Here is a 21,777-nt window from a genome sequence, read left to right as displayed (position 1 = left end):
CAGCTGGAGTGTCAAGGTTAGCCATCACTGACCTATGGCCCCCTCCTCCCCAATAGCCATAGCCATTCCTCTCCTAAGTCAATGGTTCTTGCGACTGTATGTAACGCCTTATGGCATCACACACTAAAAAGAAACAAGTAAAACTACACTATCAGCCCGTCGCACTCCTAAAAAAGGAGCGCCGGACCACGATATGGTTAGAATGACTAACATATAACAAAAAGATAAACCATTTAACATGCATAAGACAAATCACAGACACACATTTTTTATACATAAAAAGGCCAACAAAGTGAGCTGTACAAAATAGTTGGGTGGTATCTGCGAATGGTAAGTACCAATCTTTATGGCATAACACACTTAAATTAAACCATCAGCCTGTTGCTCCTCTAAATAAGAGGGCCGGACCACCAAGCAGTGAGTATGAAAAAAAAAAAGACATCTTTTAAAGTTTTAAACTTTCTCTTCCACAACCTACGGCAGTGATGGCTAACCTTGGCACTCCAACTGTCCAAAAACTACAAATCCCATCATGCCTCTGCCTCCCCGAGATATGCTTAGAGCTGTCAGAGCATTGCAATGCCTGATGGGAGTTTTAATTTTACCACAGCTGGAGTGCCAAGGTTAGCCATCACTGACCTATGGCCTTCTCCTCCCCAATAGCCATAGCCATTCCTCTCCTAAGTCAATGGTTCTTGCGACTGTATGTAACGCCTTATGGCATCACACACTAAAAAGAAACAAGTAAAACTACACTATCAGCCCGTCGCACTCCTAAAAAAGGAGCGCCGGACCACAATATGGTGAGAATGACAAACATAACAAAAAGATAAACCATCTAACATGCATAATACAAACAATCACAGACATACACATATTTTACACATAAAAAGGCCCACAAAGTGAGCTGTAAAAAATAGTTGGGTGGTATCTGTGAATAGAAAGTACCGATCTTTATGGCATCACACACTGAAATTAAACCATCAGCCCGTCGCTCCTCTAAATAAGAGGGCCGGACCACCAAGCAGTGAGTATGACAAACATAAAACAAAAAAAGACATCTTTTAAAGTTTTAAACTTTCTCTTCCACAACCTACGGCAGTGATGGCTAACCTTGGCACTTGTCCAAAAACTTGGCCAACTGTCCAAAAACTACAAATCCCATCATGCCTCTGCCTCCCCGAGTTATGCTTAGAGCTGTCAGAGCATTGCAATGCCTGACGGGACTTTTAGTTTTACCACAGCTGGAATGCCAAGGTTAGCCATCACTGACCAATGGTCTCCTCCTCCCCAATAGCCATAGCCATTCCTCTCCTAAGTCAATGGTTCTTGCGACTGTATGTAACGCCTTATGGCATCACACACTAAAAAGAAACAAGTAAAACTACACTATCAGCCCGTCGCACTCCTAAAAAAGGAGCGCCGGACCACAATATGGTGAGAATGACAAACATATAACAAAAAGATAAAGCATCTAACATGCATAATACAACCAATCACAGACATACACATATTTTACCCATAAAAAGGCCCACAAAGTGAGCTGTAAAAAATAGTTGGGTGGTATCTGCGAATAGTAAGTACCGATCTTTATGGCATAACACACTTAAATTAAACCAACAGCCCGTCGCTCCTCTAAATAAGAGGGCCGGACCACCAAGCAGTGAGAATGAAAAAAAAAATGACATCTTTTAAAGTTTTAAACTTTCTCCTCAACAACCTATGACAGTGATGGCTAACCTTGGCACTCCAACTGTCCAAAAACTACAAATCCCACCATGCCTCTGCCTCCCCGAGTTACGCTTAGAGCTGTCAGAGCATTGCAATGCCTGATGGGACAATAAGTTTTACCACAGCTGTAGTGTCAACTTTAGCCATCACTGACCTATGGCCTCCTCCTCCCCAATAGCCATAGCCATTCCTCTCCTAAGTCAATGGTTCTTGCGACTGTATGTAACGCCTTATGGCATCACACACTAAAAAAAAACAAGTAATACTACACTATCAGCCCGTCGCACTCCTAAAAAAGGAGCGCCGGACCACAATATGGTGAGAATGACAAACATATAACAAAAAGATAAAGCATCTAACATGCATAATACAACCAATCACAGACATACACATATTTTACCCATAAAAAGGCCCACAAAGTGAGCTGTAAAAAATAGTTGGGTGGTATCTGCGAATAGTAAGTACCGATCTTTATGGCATAACACACTTAAATTAAACCATCAGCCCGTTGCTCCTCTAAATAAGAGGGCCGGACCACCAAGCAGTGAGTATGACAAACATAAAACAAAAAAAGACATCTTTTAAAGTTTTAAACTTTCTCTTCCACAACCTACGGCAGTGATGGCTAACCTTGGCACTCCAACTGTCCAAAAACTACAAATCCCATCATGCCTCTGCCTCCCCGAGTTATGCTTAGAGCTGTCAGAGCATTGCAATGCCTGACGGGACTTTTAGTTTTACCACAACTGGAGTGCCAAGGTTAGCCATCACTGACCCATAGCCTCCTCCTTCCCAATAGCCATAGCCATTTCTCTCCTAAGTCAATGGTTCTTGCGACTGTATGTAACGCCTTATGGCATCACACACTAAAAAAAAACAAGTAATACTACACTATCAGCCCGTCGCACTCCTAAAAAAGGAGCGCCGGACCACAATATGGTGAAAATGACAAACATATAACAAAAAGATAAAGCATCCAACATGCATAATACAAACAATCACAGACATACACATATTTTACACATAAAAAGGCCCACAAAGTGAGCTGTAAAAAATAGTTGGGTGGTATCTGTGAATAGAAAGTACAGATCTTTATGGCATCACACACTGAAATTAAACCATCAGCCTGTCGCTCCTCTAAATAAGTGGGCCGGACCACCAAGCAGTGAGTATGACAAACATAAAACAAAAAAAGACATCTTTTAAAGTTTTAAACTTTCTCCTCCACAACCTACGGCAGTGATGGCTAACCTTGGCACTCCAACTGTCCAAAAACTACAAATCCCATCATGCCTCTGCCTCCCCGAGTTATGCTTAGAGCTGTCAGAGCATTGCAATGCCTGATGGGACAATAAGTTTTACCACAGCTGGAGTGTCAAGGTTAGCCATCACTGACCTATGGCCCCCTCCTCCCCAATAGCCATAGCCATTCCTCTCCTAAGTCAATGGTTCTTGCGACTGTATGTAACGCCTTATGGCATCACACACTAAAAAGAAACAAGTAAAACTACACTATCAGCCCGTCGCACTCCTAAAAAAGGAGCGCCGGACCACGATATGGTTAGAATGACTAACATATAACAAAAAGATAAAGCATCTAACATGCATAATACAACCAATCACAGACATACACATTTTACCCATAAAAAGGCCCACAAAGTGAGCTGTAAAAAATAGTTGGGTGGTACCTGCGAATAGAAAGTATCGATCTTTATGGCATCACACACTGAAATTAAACCATCAGCCTGTTGCTCCTCTAAATAAGAGGGCCGGACCACCAAGCAGTGAGAATGAAAAAAAAAATGACATCTTTTAAAGTTTTAAACTTTCTCTTCCACAACCTACGGCAGTGATGCCAACCTTCGCACTCCAACTGTCCAAAAACTACAAATCCCATCATGCCTCTGCCTCCCCGAGTTATGCTTAGAGCTGTCAGAGCATTGCTATGCCTGACGGGACTTTTAGTTTTACCACAACTGGAGTGCCAAGGTTAGCCATCACTGACCCATAGCCTCCTCCTTCCCAATAGCCATAGCCATTTCTCTCCTAAGTCAATGGTTCTTGCGACTGTATGTAACGCCTTATGGCATCACACACTAAAAAGAAAGAAGTAAAACTACACTATCAGCCCGTCGCACTCCTAAAAAGGAGCGCCGGACCACAATATGTTGAGAATGACAAACATATAACAAAAAGATAAACCATCTTACATGCATAATACAAACAATCACAGACATACACATATTTTACACATAAAAAGGCCCACAAAGTGAGCTGTAAAAAATAGTTGGGTGGTATCTGTGAATAGAAAGTACCGATCTTTATGGCATCACACACTGAAATTAAACCATCAGCCTGTCGCTCCTCTAAATAAGAGGGCCGGACCACCAAGCAGTGAGTATGACAAACATAAAACAAAAAAAGACACCTTTTAAAGTTTTAAACTTTCTCCTCCACAACCTACGGCAGTGATGGCTAACCTTGGCACTCCAACTGTCCAAAAACTACAAATCCCATCATGCCTCTGCCTCCCCGAGTTATGCTTAGAGCTGTCAGAGCATTGCAATGCCTGACGGGACTTTTAGTTTTACCACAGCTGGAGTGCCAAGGTTAGCCATCACTGACCAATGGTCTCCTCCTCCCCAATAGCCATAGCCATTCCTCTCCTAAGTCAATGGTTCTTGCGACTGTATGTAACGCCTTATGGCATCACACACTAAAAAAAAACAAGTAATACTACACTATCAGCCCGTCGCACTCCTAAAAAAGGAGCGCCGGACCACAATATGGTGAGAATGACAAACATATAACAAAAAGATAAAGCATCTAACATGCATAATACAACCAATCACAGACATACACATATTTTACCCATAAAAAGGCCCACAAAGTGAGCTGTAAAAAATAGTTGGGTGGTATCTGCGAATAGTAAGTACCGATCTTTATGGCATAACACACTTAAATTAAACCATCAGCCCGTCGCTCCTCTAAATAAGAGGGCCGGACCACCAAGCAGTGAGTATGAAAAAAAAAAAAGACATCTTTTAAAGTTTTAAACTTTCTCTTCCACAACCTACGGCAGTGATGGCTAACCTTGGCACTCCAACTGTCCAAAAATTACAAATCCCATCATGCCTCTGCCTCCCCGAGTTATGCTTAGAGCTGTCAGAGCATTGCAATGCCTGACGGGACTTTTAGTTTTACCACAACTGGAGTGCCAAGGTTAGCCATCACTGACCCATAGCCTTCTCCTTCCCAATAGCCATAGCAATTTCTCTCCTAAGTCGATGGTTCTTGCGACTGTATGTAACGCCTTATGGCATCACACACTAAATAGAAAGAAGTAAAACTACACTATCAGTCCGTCACACTCCTAAAAAAGGAGCGCCCGGACCACAATATGGTGAGAATGACAAACATATAACAAAAAGATAAAGCATCTAACATGCATAATACAACCAATCACAGACATACACATATTTTACCCATAAAAAGGCCCACAAAGTGAGCTGTAAAAAATAGTTGGGTGGTACCTGCGAATAGAAAGTATCGATCTTTATGGCATCACACACTGAAATTAAACCATCAGCCTGTTGCTCCTCTAAATAAGTGGGCCGGACCACCAAGCAGTGAGAATGAAAAAAAATGACATCTTTTAAAGTTTTAAACTTTCTCCTCCACAACCTATGGCAGTGATGGCTAACCTTGGCACTCCAACTGTCCAAAAACTACAAATCCCATCATGCCTCTGCCTCCCCGAGTTACGCTTAGAGCTGTCAGAGCATTGCAATGCCTGATGGGACAATAAGTTTTACCACAGCTGGAGTGTCAAGGTTAGCCATCACTGACCTATGGCCCCCTCCTCCCCAATAGCCATAGCCATTCCTCTCCTAAGTCAATGGTTCTTGCGACTGTATGTAACGCCTTATGGCATCACACACTAAAAAGAAACAAGTAAAACTACACTATCAGCCCGTCGCACTCCTAAAAAAGGAGCGCCGGACCACGATATGGTTAGAATGACTAACATATAACAAAAAGATAAACCATTTAACATGCATAAGACAAATCACAGACACACATTTTTTATACATAAAAAGGCCAACAAAGTGAGCTGTACAAAATAGTTGGGTGGTATCTGCGAATGGTAAGTACCAATCTTTATGGCATAACACACTTAAATTAAACCATCAGCCCGTTGCTCCTCTAAATAAGAGGGCCGGACCACCAAGCAGTGAGTATGAAAAAAAAAAAAAGACATCTTTTAAAGTTTTAAACTTTCTCTTCCACAACCTACGGCAGTGATGGCTAACCTTGGCACTCCAACTGTCCAAAAACTACAAATCCCATCATGCCTCTGCCTCCCCGAGATATGCTTAGAGCTGTCAGAGCATTGCAATGCCTGATGGGAGTTTTAATTTTACCACAGCTGGAGTGCCAAGGTTAGCCATCACTGACCTATGGCCTTCTCCTCCCCAATAGCCATAGCCATTCCTCTCCTAAGTCAATGGTTCTTGCGACTGTATGTAACGCCTTATGGCATCACACACTAAAAAGAAACAAGTAAAACTACACTATCAGCTCGTCGCACTCCTAAAAAAGGAGCGCCGGACCACAATATGGTGAGAATGACAAACATAACAAAAAGATAAACCATCTAACATGCATAATACAAACAATCACAGACATACACATATTTTACACATAAAAAGGCCCACAAAGTGAGCTGTAAAAAATAGTTGGGTGGTATCTGTGAATAGAAAGTACCGATCTTTATGGCATCACACACTGAAATTAAACCATCAGCCCGTCGCTCCTCTAAATAAGAGGGCCGGACCACCAAGCAGTGAGTATGACAAACATAAAACAAAAAAAGACATCTTTTAAAGTTTTAAACTTTCTCTTCCACAACCTACGGCAGTGATGGCTAACCTTGGCACTTGTCCAAAAACTTGGCCAACTGTCCAAAAACTACAAATCCCATCATGCCTCTGCCTCCCCGAGTTATGCTTAGAGCTGTCAGAGCATTGCAATGCCTGACGGGACTTTTAGTTTTACCACAGCTGGAATGCCAAGGTTAGCCATCACTGACCAATGGTCTCCTCCTCCCCAATAGCCATAGCCATTCCTCTCCTAAGTCAATGGTTCTTGCGACTGTATGTAACGCCTTATGGCATCACACACTAAAAAGAAACAAGTAAAACTACACTATCAGCCCGTCGCACTCCTAAAAAAGGAGCGCCGGACCACAATATGGTGAGAATGACAAACATATAACAAAAAGATAAAGCATCTAACATGCATAATACAACCAATCACAGACATACACATATTTTACCCATAAAAAGGCCCACAAAGTGAGCTGTAAAAAATAGTTGGGTGGTATCTGCGAATAGTAAGTACCGATCTTTATGGCATAACACACTTAAATTAAACCAACAGCCCGTCGCTCCTCTAAATAAGAGGGCCGGACCACCAAGCAGTGAGAATGAAAAAAAAAATGACATCTTTTAAAGTTTTAAACTTTCTCCTCAACAACCTATGACAGTGATGGCTAACCTTGGCACTCCAACTGTCCAAAAACTACAAATCCCACCATGCCTCTGCCTCCCCGAGTTACGCTTAGAGCTGTCAGAGCATTGCAATGCCTGATGGGACAATAAGTTTTACCACAGCTGTAGTGTCAACTTTAGCCATCACTGACCTATGGCCTCCTCCTCCCCAATAGCCATAGCCATTCCTCTCCTAAGTCAATGGTTCTTGCGACTGTATGTAACGCCTTATGGCATCACACACTAAAAAAAAACAAGTAATACTACACTATCAGCCCGTCGCACTCCTAAAAAAGGAGCGCCGGACCACAATATGGTGAGAATGACAAACATATAACAAAAAGATAAAGCATCTAACATGCATAATACAACCAATCACAGACATACACATATTTTACCCATAAAAAGGCCCACAAAGTGAGCTGTAAAAAATAGTTGGGTGGTATCTGCGAATAGTAAGTACCGATCTTTATGGCATAACACACTTAAATTAAACCATCAGCCCGTTGCTCCTCTAAATAAGAGGGCCGGACCACCAAGCAGTGAGTATGACAAACATAAAACAAAAAAAGACATCTTTTAAAGTTTTAAACTTTCTCTTCCACAACCTACGGCAGTGATGGCTAACCTTGGCACTCCAACTGTCCAAAAACTACAAATCCCATCATGCCTCTGCCTCCCCGAGTTATGCTTAGAGCTGTCAGAGCATTGCAATGCCTGACGGGACTTTTAGTTTTACCACAACTGGAGTGCCAAGGTTAGCCATCACTGACCCATAGCCTCCTCCTTCCCAATAGCCATAGCCATTTCTCTCCTAAGTCAATGGTTCTTGCGACTGTATGTAACGCCTTATGGCATCACACACTAAAAAAAAACAAGTAATACTACACTATCAGCCCGTCGCACTCCTAAAAAAGGAGCGCCGGACCACAATATGGTGAAAATGACAAACATATAACAAAAAGATAAAGCATCCAACATGCATAATACAAACAAACACAGACATACACATATTTTACACATAAAAAGGCCCACAAAGTGAGCTGTAAAAAATAGTTGGGTGGTATCTGTGAATAGAAAGTACAGATCTTTATGGCATCACACACTGAAATTAAACCATCAGCCTGTCGCTCCTCTAAATAAGTGGGCCGGACCACCAAGCAGTGAGTATGACAAACATAAAACAAAAAAAGACATCTTTTAAAGTTTTAAACTTTCTCCTCCACAACCTACGGCAGTGATGGCTAACCTTGGCACTCCAACTGTCCAAAAACTACAAATCCCATCATGCCTCTGCCTCCCCGAGTTATGCTTAGAGCTGTCAGAGCATTGCAATGCCTGATGGGACAATAAGTTTTACCACAGCTGGAGTGTCAAGGTTAGCCATCACTGACCTATGGCCCCCTCCTCCCCAATAGCCATAGCCATTCCTCTCCTAAGTCAATGGTTCTTGCGACTGTATGTAACGCCTTATGGCATCACACACTAAAAAGAAACAAGTAAAACTACACTATCAGCCCGTCGCACTCCTAAAAAAGGAGCGCCGGACCACGATATGGTTAGAATGACTAACATATAACAAAAAGATAAAGCATCTAACATGCATAATACAACCAATCACAGACATACACATTTTACCCATAAAAAGGCCCACAAAGTGAGCTGTAAAAAATAGTTGGGTGGTACCTGCGAATAGAAAGTATCGATCTTTATGGCATCACACACTGAAATTAAACCATCAGCCTGTTGCTCCTCTAAATAAGAGGGCCGGACCACCAAGCAGTGAGAATGAAAAAAAAAATGACATCTTTTAAAGTTTTAAACTTTCTCTTCCACAACCTACGGCAGTGATGGCAAACCTTCGCACTCCAACTGTCCAAAAACTACAAATCCCATCATGCCTCTGCCTCCCCGAGTTATGCTTAGAGCTGTCAGAGCATTGCTATGCCTGACGGGACTTTTAGTTTTACCACAACTGGAGTGCCAAGGTTAGCCATCACTGACCCATAGCCTCCTCCTTCCCAATAGCCATAGCCATTTCTCTCCTAAGTCAATGGTTCTTGCGACTGTATGTAACGCCTTATGGCATCACACACTAAAAAGAAAGAAGTAAAACTACACTATCAGCCCGTCGCACTCCTAAAAAGGAGCGCCGGACCACAATATGTTGAGAATGACAAACATATAACAAAAAGATAAACCATCTTACATGCATAATACAAACAATCACAGACATACACATATTTTACACATAAAAAGGCCCACAAAGTGAGCTGTAAAAAATAGTTGGGTGGTATCTGTGAATAGAAAGTACCGATCTTTATGGCATCACACACTGAAATTAAACCATCAGCCTGTCGCTCCTCTAAATAAGAGGGCCGGACCACCAAGCAGTGAGTATGACAAACATAAAACAAAAAAAGACACCTTTTAAAGTTTTAAACTTTCTCCTCCACAACCTACGGCAGTGATGGCTAACCTTGGCACTCCAACTGTCCAAAAACTACAAATCCCATCATGCCTCTGCCTCCCCGAGTTATGCTTAGAGCTGTCAGAGCATTGCAATGCCTGACGGGACTTTTAGTTTTACCACAGCTGGAGTGCCAAGGTTAGCCATCACTGACCAATGGTCTCCTCCTCCCCAATAGCCATAGCCATTCCTCTCCTAAGTCAATGGTTCTTGCGACTGTATGTAACGCCTTATGGCATCACACACTAAAAAAAAACAAGTAATACTACACTATCAGCCCGTCGCACTCCTAAAAAAGGAGCGCCGGACCACAATATGGTGAGAATGACAAACATATAACAAAAAGATAAAGCATCTAACATGCATAATACAACCAATCACAGACATACACATATTTTACCCATAAAAAGGCCCACAAAGTGAGCTGTAAAAAATAGTTGGGTGGTATCTGCGAATAGTAAGTACCGATCTTTATGGCATAACACACTTAAATTAAACCATCAGCCCGTCGCTCCTCTAAATAAGAGGGCCGGACCACCAAGCAGTGAGTATGAAAAAAAAAAAAGACATCTTTTAAAGTTTTAAACTTTCTCTTCCACAACCTACGGCAGTGATGGCTAACCTTGGCACTCCAACTGTCCAAAAATTACAAATCCCATCATGCCTCTGCCTCCCCGAGTTATGCTTAGAGCTGTCAGAGCATTGCAATGCCTGACGGGACTTTTAGTTTTACCACAACTGGAGTGCCAAGGTTAGCCATCACTGACCCATAGCCTTCTCCTTCCCAATAGCCATAGCAATTTCTCTCCTAAGTCGATGGTTCTTGCGACTGTATGTAACGCCTTATGGCATCACACACTAAATAGAAAGAAGTAAAACTACACTATCAGTCCGTCACACTCCTAAAAAAGGAGCGCCCGGACCACAATATGGTGAGAATGACAAACATATAACAAAAAGATAAAGCATCTAACATGCATAATACAACCAATCACAGACATACACATATTTTACCCATAAAAAGGCCCACAAAGTGAGCTGTAAAAAATAGTTGGGTGGTACCTGCGAATAGAAAGTATCGATCTTTATGGCATCACACACTGAAATTAAACCATCAGCCTGTTGCTCCTCTAAATAAGTGGGCCGGACCACCAAGCAGTGAGAATGAAAAAAAATGACATCTTTTAAAGTTTTAAACTTTCTCCTCCACAACCTATGGCAGTGATGGCTAACCTTGGCACTCCAACTGTCCAAAAACTACAAATCCCATCATGCCTCTGCCTCCCCGAGTTACGCTTAGAGCTGTCAGAGCATTGCAATGCCTGATGGGACAATAAGTTTTACCACAGCTGGAGTGTCAAGGTTAGCCATCACTGACCTATGGCCCCCTCCTCCCCAATAGCCATAGCCATTCCTCTCCTAAGTCAATGGTTCTTGCGACTGTATGTAACGCCTTATGGCATCACACACTAAAAAGAAACAAGTAAAACTACACTATCAGCCCGTCGCACTCCTAAAAAAGGAGCGCCGGACCACGATATGGTTAGAATGACTAACATATAACAAAAAGATAAACCATTTAACATGCATAAGACAAATCACAGACACACATTTTTTATACATAAAAAGGCCAACAAAGTGAGCTGTACAAAATAGTTGGGTGGTATCTGCGAATGGTAAGTACCAATCTTTATGGCATAACACACTTAAATTAAACCATCAGCCCGTTGCTCCTCTAAATAAGAGGGCCGGACCACCAAGCAGTGAGTATGAAAAAAAAAAAAAGACATCTTTTAAAGTTTTAAACTTTCTCTTCCACAACCTACGGCAGTGATGGCTAACCTTGGCACTCCAACTGTCCAAAAACTACAAATCCCATCATGCCTCTGCCTCCCCGAGATATGCTTAGAGCTGTCAGAGCATTGCAATGCCTGATGGGAGTTTTAATTTTACCACAGCTGGAGTGCCAAGGTTAGCCATCACTGACCTATGGCCTTCTCCTCCCCAATAGCCATAGCCATTCCTCTCCTAAGTCAATGGTTCTTGCGACTGTATGTAACGCCTTATGGCATCACACACTAAAAAGAAACAAGTAAAACTACACTATCAGCCCGTCGCACTCCTAAAAAAGGAGCGCCGGACCACAATATGGTGAGAATGACAAACATAACAAAAAGATAAACCATCTAACATGCATAATACAAACAATCACAGACATACACATATTTTACACATAAAAAGGCCCACAAAGTGAGCTGTAAAAAATAGTTGGGTGGTATCTGTGAATAGAAAGTACCGATCTTTATGGCATCACACACTGAAATTAAACCATCAGCCCGTCGCTCCTCTAAATAAGAGGGCCGGACCACCAAGCAGTGAGTATGACAAACATAAAACAAAAAAAGACATCTTTTAAAGTTTTAAACTTTCTCTTCCACAACCTACGGCAGTGATGGCTAACCTTGGCACTTGTCCAAAAACTTGGCCAACTGTCCAAAAACTACAAATCCCATCATGCCTCTGCCTCCCCGAGTTATGCTTAGAGCTGTCAGAGCATTGCAATGCCTGACGGGACTTTTAGTTTTACCACAGCTGGAATGCCAAGGTTAGCCATCACTGACCTATGGCCTTCTCCTCCCCAATAGCCATAGCCATTCCTCTCCTAAGTCAATGGTTCTTGCGACTGTATGTAACGCCTTATGGCATCACACACTAAAAAAAAACAAGTAATACTACACTATCAGCCCGTCGCACTCCTAAAAAAGGAGCGCCGGACCACAATATGGTGAAAATGACAAACATATAACAAAAAGATAAAGCATCCAACATGCATAATACAAACAATCACAGACATACACATATTTTACACATAAAAAGGCCCACAAAGTGAGCTGTAAAAAATAGTTGGGTGGTATCTGTGAATAGAAAGTACAGATCTTTATGGCATCACACACTGAAATTAAACCATCAGCCTGTCGCTCCTCTAAATAAGTGGGCCGGACCACCAAGCAGTGAGTATGACAAACATAAAACAAAAAAAGACATCTTTTAAAGTTTTAAACTTTCTCCTCCACAACCTACGGCAGTGATGGCTAACCTTGGCACTCCAACTGTCCAAAAACTACAAATCCCATCATGCCTCTGCCTCCCCGAGTTATGCTTAGAGCTGTCAGAGCATTGCAATGCCTGATGGGACAATAAGTTTTACCACAGCTGGAGTGTCAAGGTTAGCCATCACTGACCTATGGCCCCCTCCTCCCCAATAGCCATAGCCATTCCTCTCCTAAGTCAATGGTTCTTGCGACTGTATGTAACGCCTTATGGCATCACACACTAAAAAGAAACAAGTAAAACTACACTATCAGCCCGTCGCACTCCTAAAAAAGGAGCGCCGGACCACGATATGGTTAGAATGACTAACATATAACAAAAAGATAAAGCATCTAACATGCATAATACAACCAATCACAGACATACACATTTTACCCATAAAAAGGCCCACAAAGTGAGCTGTAAAAAATAGTTGGGTGGTACCTGCGAATAGAAAGTATCGATCTTTATGGCATCACACACTGAAATTAAACCATCAGCCTGTTGCTCCTCTAAATAAGAGGGCCGGACCACCAAGCAGTGAGAATGAAAAAAAAAATGACATCTTTTAAAGTTTTAAACTTTCTCTTCCACAACCTACGGCAGTGATGGCAAACCTTGGCACTCCAACTGTCCAAAAACTACAAATCCCATCATGCCTCTGCCTCCCCGAGTTATGCTTAGAGCTGTCAGAGCATTGCTATGCCTGACGGGACTTTTAGTTTTACCACAACTGGAGTGCCAAGGTTAGCCATCACTGACCCATAGCCTCCTCCTTCCCAATAGCCATAGCCATTTCTCTCCTAAGTCAATGGTTCTTGCGACTGTATGTAACGCCTTATGGCATCACACACTAAAAAGAAAGAAGTAAAACTACACTATCAGCCCGTCGCACTCCTAAAAAGGAGCGCCGGACCACAATATGTTGAGAATGACAAACATATAACAAAAAGATAAACCATCTTACATGCATAATACAAACAATCACAGACATACACATATTTTACACATAAAAAGGCCCACAAAGTGAGCTGTAAAAAATAGTTGGGTGGTATCTGTGAATAGAAAGTACCGATCTTTATGGCATCACACACTGAAATTAAACCATCAGCCTGTCGCTCCTCTAAATAAGAGGGCCGGACCACCAAGCAGTGAGTATGACAAACATAAAACAAAAAAAGACACCTTTTAAAGTTTTAAACTTTCTCCTCCACAACCTACGGCAGTGATGGCTAACCTTGGCACTCCAACTGTCCAAAAACTACAAATCCCATCATGCCTCTGCCTCCCCGAGTTATGCTTAGAGCTGTCAGAGCATTGCAATGCCTGACGGGACTTTTAGTTTTACCACAGCTGGAGTGCCAAGGTTAGCCATCACTGACCAATGGTCTCCTCCTCCCCAATAGCCATAGCCATTCCTCTCCTAAGTCAATGGTTCTTGCGACTGTATGTAACGCCTTATGGCATCACACACTAAAAAAAAACAAGTAATACTACACTATCAGCCCGTCGCACTCCTAAAAAAGGAGCGCCGGACCACAATATGGTGAGAATGACAAACATATAACAAAAAGATAAAGCATCTAACATGCATAATACAACCAATCACAGACATACACATATTTTACCCATAAAAAGGCCCACAAAGTGAGCTGTAAAAAATAGTTGGGTGGTATCTGCGAATAGTAAGTACCGATCTTTATGGCATAACACACTTAAATTAAACCATCAGCCCGTCGCTCCTCTAAATAAGAGGGCCGGACCACCAAGCAGTGAGTATGAAAAAAAAAAAAGACATCTTTTAAAGTTTTAAACTTTCTCTTCCACAACCTACGGCAGTGATGGCTAACCTTGGCACTCCAACTGTCCAAAAATTACAAATCCCATCATGCCTCTGCCTCCCCGAGTTATGCTTAGAGCTGTCAGAGCATTGCAATGCCTGACGGGACTTTTAGTTTTACCACAACTGGAGTGCCAAGGTTAGCCATCACTGACCCATAGCCTTCTCCTTCCCAATAGCCATAGCAATTTCTCTCCTAAGTCGATGGTTCTTGCGACTGTATGTAACGCCTTATGGCATCACACACTAAATAGAAAGAAGTAAAACTACACTATCAGTCCGTCACACTCCTAAAAAAGGAGCGCCCGGACCACAATATGGTGAGAATGACAAACATATAACAAAAAGATAAAGCATCTAACATGCATAATACAACCAATCACAGACATACACATATTTTACCCATAAAAAGGCCCACAAAGTGAGCTGTAAAAAATAGTTGGGTGGTACCTGCGAATAGAAAGTATCGATCTTTATGGCATCACACACTGAAATTAAACCATCAGCCTGTTGCTCCTCTAAATAAGTGGGCCGGACCACCAAGCAGTGAGAATGAAAAAAAATGACATCTTTTAAAGTTTTAAACTTTCTCCTCCACAACCTATGGCAGTGATGGCTAACCTTGGCACTCCAACTGTCCAAAAACTACAAATCCCATCATGCCTCTGCCTCCCCGAGTTACGCTTAGAGCTGTCAGAGCATTGCAATGCCTGATGGGACAATAAGTTTTACCACAGCTGGAGTGTCAAGGTTAGCCATCACTGACCTATGGCCCCCTCCTCCCCAATAGCCATAGCCATTCCTCTCCTAAGTCAATGGTTCTTGCGACTGTATGTAACGCCTTATGGCATCACACACTAAAAAGAAACAAGTAAAACTACACTATCAGCCCGTCGCACTCCTAAAAAAGGAGCGCCGGACCACGATATGGTTAGAATGACTAACATATAACAAAAAGATAAACCATTTAACATGCATAAGACAAATCACAGACACACATTTTTTATACATAAAAAGGCCAACAAAGTGAGCTGTACAAAATAGTTGGGTGGTATCTGCGAATGGTAAGTACCAATCTTTATGGCATAACACACTTAAATTAAACCATCAGCCCGTTGCTCCTCTAAATAAGAGGGCCGGACCACCAAGCAGTGAGTATGAAAAAAAAAAAAAGACATCTTTTAAAGTTTTAAACTTTCTCTTCCACAACCTACGGCAGTGATGGCTAACCTTGGCACTCCAACTGTCCAAAAACTACAAATCCCATCATGCCTCTGCCTCCCCGAGATATGCTTAGAGCTGTCAGAGCATTGCAATGCCTGATGGGAGTTTTAATTTTACCACAGCTGGAGTGCCAAGGTTAGCCATCACTGACCTATGGCCTTCTCCTCCCCAATAGCCATAGCCATTCCTCTCCTAAGTCAATGGTTCTTGCGACTGTATGTAACGCCTTATGGCATCACACACTAAAAAGAAACAAGTAAAACTACACTATCAGCCCGTCGCACTCCTAAAAAAGGAGCGCCGGACCACAATATGGTGAGAATGACAAACATAACAAAAAGATAAACCATCTAACATGCATAATACAAACAATCACAGACATACACATATTTTACACATAAAAAGGCCCACAAAGTGAGCTGTAAAAAATAGTTGGGTGGTATCTGTGAATAGAAAGTACCGATCTCTATGGCATCACACACTGAAATTAAACCATCAGCCCGTCGATCCTCTAAATAAGAGGGCCGGACCACCAAGCAGTGAGTATGACAAACATAAAACAAAAAAAGACATCTTTTAAAGTTTTAAACTTTCTCTTCCACAACCTACGGCAGTGATGGCTAACCTTGGCACTTGTCCAAAAACTTGGCCAACTGTCCAAAAACTACAAATCCCATCATGCCTCTGCCTCCCCGAGTTATGCTTAGAGCTGTCAGAGCATTGCAATGCCTGACGGGACTTTTAGTTTTACCACAGCTGGAATGCCAAGGTTAGCCATCACTGACCAATGGTCTCTTCCTCCCCAATAGCCATAGCCATTCCTCTCCTAAGTCAATGGTTCTTGCGACTGTATGTAACGCCTTATGGCATCACACACTAAAAAGAAACAAGTAAAACTACACTATCAGCCCGTCGCACTCCTAAAAAAGGAGCGCCGGACCACAATATGGTGAGAATGACAAACATATAACAAAAAGATAAAGCATCTAACATGCATAATACAACCAATCACAGACATACACATATTTTACCCATAAAAAGGCCCACAAAGTGAGCTGTAAAAAATAGTTGGGTGGTATCTGCGAATAGAAAGTATCGATCTTTATGGCATCACACACTGAAATTAAACCATCAGCCCGTTGCTCCTCTAAATAAGAGGGCCGGACCACCAAGCAGTGAGAATGGAAAAAAAATTGACATCTTTTAAAGTTTTAAACTTTCTCCTCCACAACCTATGGCAGTGATGGCTAACCTTGGCACTCCAACTGTCCAAAAACTACAAATCCCATCATGCCTCTGCCTCCCCGAGTTACGCTTAGAGCTGTCAGAACATTGCAATGCCTGATGGGACAATAAGTTTTACCACAGCTGGAGTGTCAAGGTTAGCCATCACTGACCTATGGCCCCCTCCTCCCCAATAGCCATAGCCATTCCTCTACTTAGTCAATGGTTCTTGCGACTGTATGTAAAGCCTTATGGCATCACACACTAAAAAGAAAGAAGTAAAACTACACTATCAGCCCATCGCACTCCTAAAAAAAGGAGCACGGGACCACAATATGGTGAGAATGACAAACATATAACAAAAAGATAAACCATCTAACATGCATAATACAACCAATCACAGACATACACATATTTTACCCATAAAAAGGCCCACAAAGTGAGCTGTAAAAAATAGTTGGGTGGTATCTGCGAATAGTAAGTACCGATCTTTATGGCATAACACACTTAAATTAAACCAACAGCCCGTCGCTCCTCTAAATAAGAGGGCCGGACCACCAAGCAGTGAGAATGAAAAAAAAAATGACATCTTTTAAAGTTTTAAACTTTCTCCTCAACAACCTATGACAGTGATGGCTAACCTTGGCACTCCAACTGTCCAAAAACTACAAATCCCACCATGCCTCTGCCTCCCCGAGTTACGCTTAGAGCTGTCAGAGCATTGCAATGCCTGATGGGACAATAAGTTTTACCACAGCTGTAGTGTCAACTTTAGCCATCACTGACCTATGGCCTCCTCCTCCCCAATAGCCATAGCCATTCCTCTCCTAAGTCAATGGTTCTTGCGACTGTATGTAACGCCTTATGGCATCACACACTAAAAAAAAACAAGTAATACTACACTATCAGCCCGTCGCACTCCTAAAAAAGGAGCGCCGGACCACAATATGGTGAGAATGACAAACATATAACAAAAAGATAAAGCATCTAACATGCATAATACAACCAATCACAGACATACACATATTTTACCCATAAAAAGGCCCACAAAGTGAGCTGTAAAAAATAGTTGGGTGGTATCTGCGAATAGTAAGTACCGATCTTTATGGCATAACACACTTAAATTAAACCATCAGCCCGTTGCTCCTCTAAATAAGAGGGCCGGACCACCAAGCAGTGAGTATGACAAACATAAAACAAAAAAAGACATCTTTTAAAGTTTTAAACTTTCTCTTCCACAACCTACGGCAGTGATGGCTAACCTTGGCACTCCAACTGTCCAAAAACTACAAATCCCATCATGCCTCTGCCTCCCCGAGTTATGCTTAGAGCTGTCAGAGCATTGCAATGCCTGACGGGACTTTTAGTTTTACCACAACTGGAGTGCCAAGGTTAGCTATCACTGACCCATAGCCTCCTCCTTCCCAATAGCCATAGCCATTTCTCTCCTAAGTCAATGGTTCTTGCGACTGTATGTAACGCCTTATGGCATCACACACTAAAAAAAAACAAGTAATACTACACTATCAGCCCGTCGCACTCCTAAAAAAGGAGCGCCGGACCACAATATGGTGAAAATGACAAACATATAACAAAAAGATAAAGCATCCAACATGCATAATACAAACAATCACAGACATACACATATTTTACACATAAAAAGGCCCACAAAGTGAGCTGTAAAAAATAGTTGGGTGGTATCTGTGAATAGAAAGTACAGATCTTTATGGCATCACACACTGAAATTAAACCATCAGCCTGTCGCTCCTCTAAATAAGTGGGCCGGACCACCAAGCAGTGAGTATGACAAACATAAAACAAAAAAAGACATCTTTTAAAGTTTTAAACTTTCTCCTCCACAACCTACGGCAGTGATGGCTAACCTTGGCACTCCAACTGTCCAAAAACTACAAATCCCATCATGCCTCTGCCTCCCCGAGTTATGCTTAGAGCTGTCAGAGCATTGCAATGCCTGATGGGACAATAAGTTTTACCACAGCTGGAGTGTCAAGGTTAGCCATCACTGACCTATGGCCCCCTCCTCCCCAATAGCCATAGCCATTCCTCTCCTAAGTCAATGGTTCTTGCGACTGTATGTAACGCCTTATGGCATCACACACTAAAAAGAAACAAGTAAAACTACACTATCAGCCCGTCGCACTCCTAAAAAAGGAGCGCCGGACCACGATATGGTTAGAATGACTAACATATAACAAAAAGATAAAGCATCTAACATGCATAATACAACCAATCACAGACATACACATTTTACCCATAAAAAGGCCCACAAAGTGAGCTGTAAAAAATAGTTGGGTGGTACCTGCGAATAGAAAGTATCGATCTTTATGGCATCACACACTGAAATTAAACCATCAGCCTGTTGCTCCTCTAAATAAGAGGGCCAGACCACCAAGCAGTGAGAATGAAAAAAAAAATGACATCTTTTAAAGTTTTAAACTTTCTCTTCCACAACCTACGGCAGTGATGGCAAACCTTGGCACTCCAACTGTCCAAAAACTACAAATCCCATCATGCCTCTGCCTCCCCGAGTTATGCTTAGAGCTGTCAGAGCATTGCTATGCCTGACGGGACTTTTAGTTTTACCACAACTGGAGTGCCAAGGTTAGCCATCACTGACCCATAGCCTCCTCCTTCCCAATAGCCATAGCCATTTCTCTCCTAAGTCAATGGTTCTTGCGACTGTATGTAACGCCTTATGGCATCACACACTAAAAAGAAAGAAGTAAAACTACACTATCAGCCCGTCGCACTCCTAAAAAGGAGCGCCGGACCACAATATGTTGAGAATGACAAACATATAACAAAAAGATAAACCATCTTACATGCATAATACAAACAATCACAGACATACACATATTTTACACATAAAAAGGCCCACAAAGTGAGCTGTAAAAAATAGTTGGGTGGTATCTGTGAATAGAAAGTACCGATCTTTATGGCATCACACACTGAAATTAAACCATCAGCCTGTCGCTCCTCTAAATAAGAGGGCCGGACCACCAAGCAGTGAGTATGACAAACATAAAACAAAAAAAGACACCTTTTAAAGTTTTAAACTTTCTCCTCCACAACCTACGGCAGTGATGGCTAACCTTGGCACTCCAACTGTCCAAAAACTACAAATCCCATCATGCCTCTGCCTCCCCGAGTTATGCTTAGAGCTGTCAGAGCATTGCAATGCCTGACGGGACTTTTAGTTTTACCACAGCTGGAGTGCCAAGGTTAGCCATCACTGACCAATGGTCTCCTCCTCCCCAATAGCCATAGCCATTCCTCTCCTAAGTCAATGGTTCTTGCGACTGTATGTAACGCCTTATGGCATCACACACTAAAAAAAAACAAGTAATACTACACTATCAGCCCGTCGCACTCCTAAAAAAGGAGCGCCGGACCACAATATGGTGAGAATGACAAACATATAACAAAAAGATAAAGCATCTAACATGCATAATACAACCAATCACAGACATACACATATTTTACCCATAAAAAGGCCCACAAAGTGAGCTGTAAAAAATAGTTGGGTGGTATCTGCGAATAGTAAGTACCGATCTTTATGGCATAACACACTTAAATTAAACCATCAGCCCGTCGCTCCTCTAAATAAGAGGGCCGGACCACCAAGCAGTGAGTATGAAAAAAAAAAAAGACATCTTTTAAAGTTTTAAACTTTCTCTTCCACAACCTACGGCAGTGATGGCTAACCTTGGCACTCCAACTGTCCAAAAATTACAAATCCCATCATGCCTCTGCCTCCCCGAGTTATGCTTAGAGCTGTCAGAGCATTGCAATGCCTGACGGGACTTTTAGTTTTACCACAACTGGAGTGCCAAGGTTAGCCATCACTGACCCATAGCCTTCTCCTTCCCAATAGCCATAGCAATTTCTCTCCTAAGTCGATGGTTCTTGCGACTGTATGTAACGCCTTATGGCATCACACACTAAATAGAAAGAAGTAAAACTACACTATCAGTCCGTCACACTCCTAAAAAAGGAGCGCCCGGACCACAATATGGTGAGAATGACAAACATATAACAAAAAGATAAAGCATCTAACATGCATAATACAACCAATCACAGACATACACATATTTTACCCATAAAAAGGCCCACAAAGTGAGCTGTAAAAAATAGTTGGGTGGTACCTGCGAATAGAAAGTATCGATCTTTATGGCATCACACACTGAAATTAAACCATCAGCCTGTTGCTCCTCTAAATAAGTGGGCCGGACCACCAAGCAGTGAGAATGAAAAAAAATGACATCTTTTAAAGTTTTAAACTTTCTCCTCCACAACCTATGGTAGTGATGGCTAACCTTGGCACTCCAACTGTCCAAAAACTACAAATCCCATCATGCCTCTGCCTCCCCGAGTTACGCTTAGAGCTGTCAGAGCATTGCAATGCCTGATGGGACAATAAGTTTTACCACAGCTGGAGTGTCAAGGTTAGCCATCACTGACCTATGGCCCCCTCCTCCCCAATAGCCATAGCCATTCCTCTCCTAAGTCAATGGTTCTTGCGACTGTATGTAACGCCTTATGGCATCACACACTAAAAAGAAACAAGTAAAACTACACTATCAGCCCGTCGCACTCCTAAAAAAGGAGCGCCGGACCACGATATG

This window comes from Hyperolius riggenbachi, chromosome 9, assembly GCF_040937935.1.
Source record: "Hyperolius riggenbachi isolate aHypRig1 chromosome 9, aHypRig1.pri, whole genome shotgun sequence".
NCBI lineage: Eukaryota > Metazoa > Chordata > Amphibia > Anura > Hyperoliidae > Hyperolius > Hyperolius riggenbachi.
The sequence above is the reverse complement of the archived record's forward strand: the minus strand, read 5'-3'. Positions refer to the sequence as shown.